We start from the raw sequence: 8,030 nt of genomic DNA, 5'->3' as shown, positions 1-8,030 counted from the left end.
GACATTGCTGTTACAGATAGTGATTACTGTAAAAGCAATATTTTACAAGATACACTTTCGCATTTAATATTGTTAATTGATCACATGTTGAAACAAACTCTCCCACTTATTTGGTCTTGAGGCTGACGGCACAGAGAAGTGCAAGAATTCTTATTTCATGGAGGTAATAATTAGTCCATAAGATGCTGATAGATGACTCTCATGATTAGCATTAAACATTTTCTTTATTTTATGCTTTAACCTTAGATACTCTACAATAATGGTTTCAGATAGTGAAACATTTATCGTCCCATTTGAAAGTGTCAATTTAACATTTCTTTGGTTTACAAAGATTTTTGTTAGACTCGGATTGTTACTGTGCATAATTAAATTTTTATTTAGCAAAGTTGATTCAAGAAAGTTCATCAAGAGCCTTGAAGGTTTCAGGTGGGTTACTATACATAAACTTCCCACCAACGCGATAAATTTTCAAATGTCTTTGCTTTCGGTTAGTTGAATTAAAATATTAAATTTCTGAAATAGTAAAACTGCATTTTGATATATTTATTATTAGAAGTATAAATAAAATCATCACAAAAATATTTACATAAAAAAAGGTTAGTTTTTTATTTGGAGCCTGAAAGCTTTTAGGTAATTTACTCTTCTTTTTATTAGCGATTTCAACTTCAGCAGAGTTAATTTTTTCTACAGAGTTTTCTTTAGATCTCCCTACAATTTTGGAGAGTTTCTTGAGTAAACCTGATTTTTGAAGCCCTTGTTTATCTTGTTGGCCTTTTGAATAATACTTTTTTTTTTGAAGACAGCTCTATAACCATATGAATATATGGACTTGTTTCTCAATAATTTAATTTAAAACTATCATTTATTGAAATAATTTAATATTTACTGAAATAATTTAACATTTACTGAAATAATTTAATATTTACTGAAATAATTTAATATTTACTGAAATAATTTAATATTTACTGAAATAATTTAATATTTACTGAAATAATTTAATATTTACTGAAATAATTTAATATTTACTGAAATAATTTAATATTTACTGAAATAATTTAATATTTACTGAAATAATTTAATATTTACTGAAATAATTTAATATTTACTGAAATAATTTAATATTTACTGAAATAATTTAATATTTACTGAAATAATTTAATATTTACTGAAATAATTTAATATTTACTGAAATAATTTAATATTTACTGAAATAATTTAATATTTACTGAAATAATTTAATATTTACTGAAATAATTTAATACTTATGAACTTTGTAAACAATACAGATATTATATTATAAAAAATGAAAATAAAATTATAAGAATCACAATGATTGCTTTCAATATTTAAACAGTTCAAAATACTCAAAGATTTTCAATAAATGAAGAATAATACAAACATCAAACACAGAATGATTATAACAATAACATTATTAAAATCCAATAAGCTCCAATTTAATTTTTTATACCACTTTTACCACAAGGTTTGACAAAACACTAAATCTTTCATAACTTAAAAATCAATTTATAGTCGTAATAAATGGTTATAATAAACGATAACAATTAATAATAAAAAACAACAATAAGACACAAAAGAAAAAAAACAATAAAATTAACAGAAAATTGCCAGTTTTTTCAATTTCATGACTTGAAATCTTGGTATCTATATTTATGCAAATATCATAAAAATCTTTTGTAGCCCTGTCAAGATGAACCTTTTTCAATTGAAAATTTAACCAAGGAATATCTGGAGCTACCCACTTGCTAATATGATAACTTAATTGGTTATTTGACTTAAGCTTGATTTAATTGTTTTTTTGACTTAGACTTAGCCAACAAACAATGTTCTTTTTGTCATTTACTGAGTGTAATAGAACGGTCACTTTTTTCAAAACATTGTCTTCAGAGATGGTGACTACTGAATAAAATCTTTCAGGACTGAAAGAAAAATTCGCTTACAACACTCAACGACATATCAGCTATACTCACACGAACATTTAAGTAGCATTTAATATTTACTTAACTTGCTGTTAGACAATATTATTAATAAAGATTCTTTAAAAAGATTTAAATTTTATGAAATTTATTGAAAAGAAATAAAAATTAATACACAAAAAATTTTTTGTTAAGCCAAAAAAAGCTAAACTAATAAAATGAAGAAAAATTTTTGAAAGCTTTTGATACTGAACTACTTCACATTTATTATGGAGCAATCATAAAGTAACGAATCCTTTATCAATCGGTAAACACGCACACTTGATCACTAAAGTTTTTATATCTTTGGCACAAACAATGCTCTATAAATTATTTCTTAAAAAATAAATACCAATGGATATTGAATTTAGAAAAATGTCAAATGAAGCATCCAAATCCTTTTTTCTTTAATAGAAGCAACATTATTTTTCTCCACCTAAATATTCTTTTACTAATACCACGCCATGATTGGTTAAAAAAAACATTTTTCACATTAGCCTTTACTTCATTTGAAATGGTTGGAGACAATTTTATAAAATTTTTCATTTTATTAAATCAATTACATATTTTCACAATATTATTATGTTTTATGTGTAAGTATTTATTTTTACATTAGTCATCAAAATATTTAAAATACGATTATTCAAAAAATTATGCCATTTTGTTGTTAACTGTTTTATACATATGATCTAATGTGAGTAATAACTTGTGTTTGGTCTAATTTTTTCCCTTGTTTTTATAATAGAATAATCACTTAAAGAATCACTCATATTTAGTTATGCTATAATATATCTATAAATCACTTAACACCGACACACAGATAAAACCTAAAATAAACGTCCAAATAATGTTTAAAAAACCCTACGTGTTTACTGGGATTCATCACTTTTTCTTCGAATTTGACAAATGACATCACTTATTCACACTCATCCTTTTTTCTTCGAAACGTGACAATTTCTGAATAGCACTCAAAACGTGTTAATATATGCATATAAACATTGTGAACTAAAGTTTAATATTTTTTTATTAAGCTATGATTAATTTTTAGTTATTTAAATTTTCCTTTACTAAAACGAAATTTCTGATGATTCAAGGATATCTTTTTTTTTTTCTACTAAAATTTTAATGTTAATATGTCAAATATTGCTTTTTCATGTAATCAATAACAATGTTTTATCATGCAACCTGATGTTAAATTTTTTATTCGGAAGGATAAATAGATTTAATATTGAGTTACATGATAAAAAATTAGGAAGCGAGATATTTGCTGCGTATTTTTTTGTTCAAATAACTTCATAATCTACTTAATTTCAAATATAGATGTTTAAAGTAGTATAAAGTAATAATTTTCGTTATGTTCGTTATGATTATTCTCTAATTTTTCTCATATATATCTTTCTTTTTTACTTTCTGTTTTTACAAAAGCGACAAGTTTACACACTTTTTTTGAAAGTTCTAACTAGATTTTCATTCACTCCATTTTCATCCACTCCACTTTCATCCACTCCACTTTCATCCACTCCACTATCATCCACTCCACTTTCATCCACTCCACTTTCATCCACTCCACTTTCATCCACTCCACTTTCATCCACTCCACTTTCATCCACTCCACTTTCATCCACTCCACTTTCATCCACTCCACTTTCATCCACTCCACTTTCATCCACTCCACTTTCATCCACTCCATTTTTATCCACTTCTTTTCTCACAAAAGCAGATAAAAAAGATACACTCATTACTCAATCATCTTAACATTATCACAAGTAGTTGTAAGTTACTGAGTTAAAAAGAAAGTCATCTAAATGGTCGCTGTTGGTAATCTTAAAGTGGTGGCTAGAGCTACAGTTGTTTTCCCTCTATATTTGTAATTTTAATATCCATGATGCGATATTGCTATATAGGGAAAATTGGTGCGAAATGGGGTACTGGAGCCAATTGGTTCTTCTGTAAATAAACTTTGTTATGAGTAGGAAACAAAAAAATAGTGATTAGTTTTGAATTATCACTTGAGTTATAGAATAACTATATGTTAAGTTTTTATGAAAGTAAAACTTAACAGTAAATTTTTAGGCTGAACATCTTTGTGCTCCATAAACCATTAATATTCCGTGTATATCTTGAGTTTACTTTCTAAAAATATAAAACCATTACTACCATTACAAATAGTAATTGTTATTCAATAGATATAAACTGAATGTACTCTGAGACATTCCAAACGTTTATCTGGTAACAAACCTGATGCTTCATTAGCCGCTCGTACCATGAGCTTTGACCAAGTGACTGGTTATTCACTTTTTCTTTACTGTAGGATATTATGAATACAAGTAAGCTTTCTGTTGAAAACATCTGGAAGTGTGACGAAACAAGGATTTGTTTATTTTCAAAGTGTCTCTCTAACACTATTTCAAGCAGAGGGAAGATGCAAAATGGTTCTCTCTCTTCAGCTGGTAGGGGTCAGCTTGTCATAGCAGTAATTCGCTCTTTATCAAGTGGGTGGTACATGAAGTCCATGATGATCTTTTCTCGTAAACGAATAGAGACAGAATTAATGGATGGGAACAACCAGGTTGCTGGGCTGAATGTCAATCAAGTGGGTGGATAAGAAAAATAGGTTGCTTATTGTTTGCTTAAAAAACATTATTCAATATTCTGGTGCAAAAGTAATCTCACAAATTCTTCTTCTTTTAATTAAACATAAATCTTTTACTAAAAGTGTGAAATCGAAAAACATGCGAGATAGATTGATGTAATTCTTCTGCTTTTGCTTCCGCATTGCAAACATCGAATGAAGCCCTTTCATATGGCTTTTATCAGCATGGTTGAAGGAAGTGGACAATTATGCTGAATGTACCAGCATAACTATCCACCTCTTCCAGGCTTTTAACTTCATTTATTAGCAATCCTAACACCTCATCGTTTCAAAACGTGTCTCCAAGGTTAATTATCCCAGTACCAAAGCAGGTATTGCAAACGAGACTATCGAAGATAAGAGGAAAAACCGCAAGCCACCTTTTCATATTAATCAACCACCTTTTCATATAAATCATCGCTACTAGACATCCTGATTCAAAATGCTCCAACCTCATCAAAAATTAAAGAAAAAACATGACATGAAAAACAAAAACCGTTTTGCATTAAAGTAAAATGTAAATGCTGAACCAGATGGAAAAAAAAATTCTAAATTGAAAAAAAGGAAAGTTTTAAAAAAGTTAGAGGAAGGCACTCTTTGTTTTTACTGTCCAGAAAAGTTACTCAACTAATGTTGAATATTAGCCACAGGTGAGTACTTTACTCATGTGCAGGATTAGAAGAAAAAGATAAAAGACCATTTTTTACTGTGAGCTATATATAAACAAATTAAACTAAAACCATCTTGCTTTTAACATAAGGCAAGATGGTTTCAACTTAAATTCTTCTTATCATTTTTTAGCTAGCTTTTCCTTAAATATCTTATTATGCCCTAGTTTCCTTTATAACTACACATATTATTTTATATATTGTGACATTATTTCTAATTTCTTCTTTCATTGGGATCATTTTTAATGTATTCCGTCAACTGATCAACATAGACGCTTCTTACTCTATTAAAACAACTACCTTGGTGTATTGTCTAATGGCGATGAACAAATTGAATCTGAATAATGTTCATTTTTTAAAAACCTATGTTTTATTTCATTTTTCTGCTTCTATTAAAACCCTCTTACAAAACCAAACAGCTCAGCTTTATCTGTGTTTGTTTACGTTCCACACTTTACTAGGAGTCATATACGGATGAGGTGACTCTTGGAAAGATAATCTAACCTATCACGTCTAATTTTAAGTACATTTTAACATAAAGTATTTCAACAGTTGAGTAATTTTATTAAAAAGCTTTTAATATGTCAATTTAAAAAAAAGATCAAAAATCCATTTTAGGAAATGAATGAACTAATAATAAAAAAATGTATGCAGAACCTTATTTGTTTTAGACACATTCATCATGGATCAAAGAATTAAATGTATTTTGGTTGATAAAATAGCTCCTGAGTGGAAAAGATTTGCGCATGAAGCTAATTTTTCAAAAGCTGCTATTGATTACTTCGATCTTAATAAAAAAAGCGATAAGCTTAAAATGGGCGAGCTACTTAACTTGCTCGTTTTACAAAGCCATTCCGGCGTTATGTCTGTGGTCGAAAAATCTCTTAGAATGATGGGTAAAGCAGATGTTTCGAATGAGATCGAAATGATTCGTAAGTGCAGCCCTATTTTTTTTTTACGCTGTCTTTATTTAATATGGTTTTAATGTAAAAGAATTGCTTAACCGTTGTTTAATGATTTCTTGTTCAGAATGTGATTTCTCTGCAGATCAAATTTTAACCGAGAAGTTACTTAACCTTACATATTCATGACTTTCCAATCATCATATTTTTGTATTTCTCTTTGAAGAAAAATCAGTTATTTGTTATATTAAAAAACTATCCGCAATATATTTCAATTTGTTCTAATACTTTTCAAAAGCAAGTCTGAAAAGTTCAAACCAGTTTCTTTTACTTTTGTTAGATGCGATTAACCAAGACGTGCTTTTTTGACGCATACCAACCTCCCTTTTAAATCTTTTGAGTCGAAAGGTTTTCAATTGGTTGTTCTTAAACCAAATTTTGTGGATTTACTTATTTGTTAGTATAACATATTCATCAATCTAGAAAGTCTTAAGAGTAATGTGAACTCACTTAGTCTCACCAAAATATATTGTTAAAGTTGCCATGATACTTTTAAATGAATGTCAGAAATTGTTTTTATAAACGTTCATTAATATAGATTGGTGTATTGCTATAGTCTTAAAAGAACGAAACAATGGTTTGCACATACCACAACCATATACGATTATTAACATTAACAACTTTTTCAAAATTTTCTATTTCCCAACGAGCATTTTCTGGTCATGTTTTTTTGATGTACATGTTTTATTTAAAAATTCTAAGTACGTTATCATCTGCAAAACACAAGCATTTTTCATCATCAATAACCAAAAGTGATTTCCTATTCTAGAGCTGGTTAACAAATGTATCCCTTCTTTTCTTTCCTTTTATTGTTCTTTAGTGTATTTGGGAGCCTTTTCGCGTTTTCTATTTTAAATACTTTTTTCAATTGACAACGATTTGTTGTTGTTTCAATTAACAATCAATTAATCCAACCGTAAGACTCAAACTTCTTTGACTGATTCCTCTTCGATTGTTGACAAAACTTTGAGGTTGATTTTGTTTTCTCAATTCGAAATTGTCGAGTGAGTTGTGCGATTTTTCTCAAAACCAAATAATATCAGTTTTAAGTATCTTTAAGTTATCATAGAAAGTCGGCTCTTCCATCTTTTTGAAATGATTTATGAATCCATTATCTTGATATTTAGATTTTTTACAAAGAGTAAAGTTTAAAGACGCTTTTAAAAAGGCTCATTCTTCAGCATTTAACCTCATTATTAATGCATATATTTAACAATACATTCAAAAGTTTCATTTTTTTAGAATAATAAAGATTTCATAAACTCTTTTGCGTAAGCATAAAATTAAATGATTGTTTAAGTAGTAAGAAAATTTAAAGTTTGTCCTAAAACTAATGCATCGCCCGCTACAAAGCAAAAGCGATTTACAAGGAAACCTTAACCCAGTGAGTTTAAGAAGGTATAAAGCAACAATAAAAAACTTTAGCTCAGTTTATGAAAAAATAAACAGCCCCCTGTGCATAATTATACGTCAACAACCAAATATGGCGACAAGAAGCTTTCCTGGTTTATTCATTCAACTGTAATTGCTAAACACTAATAGAAACTCCTGATGTAGAGAAGTTTTTCTTTCTCTTTTAAAGGGTGAAATCCACACCTTTTGACCTTACAAACATAAAGTTGGCATGTAAGAAACGAAGACTTACTCGGAAGTTTTCTCAACTAAGATCAACTTTTTTCATTAAAATATGAAACGCTTTCAATGATGGTTTGATTGCTTATTGAAATCCAGAAAAGATTTCCCGAGTTGCATTCTTTTCTGCGTCTATTTTTTCATTAACATCTGGCAAAAAGCA

The 8,030-nt window shown here is 28.3% G+C and overlaps 1 pseudogene; it reads right to left on the bottom strand.

Moving 5' to 3' along the window:
- Window positions 1–391: 391 nt before the first annotated feature.
- Window positions 392–2,743, bottom strand: LOC149880751 (uncharacterized; annotated as a pseudogene).
- Between the last annotated feature and the right edge of the window lie 5,287 nt (window positions 2,744–8,030).

This window comes from Hydra viridissima, unplaced genomic scaffold, assembly GCF_058129835.1.
Source record: "Hydra viridissima isolate aposymbiotic clone 2 unplaced genomic scaffold, HvirCarnegie_v1 scaffold_12, whole genome shotgun sequence".
Taxonomy (NCBI): domain Eukaryota; kingdom Metazoa; phylum Cnidaria; class Hydrozoa; order Anthoathecata; family Hydridae; genus Hydra; species Hydra viridissima.
Note: the sequence above shows the minus strand (reverse complement) of the source record. Positions and strands in the feature narration are given on the sequence as shown.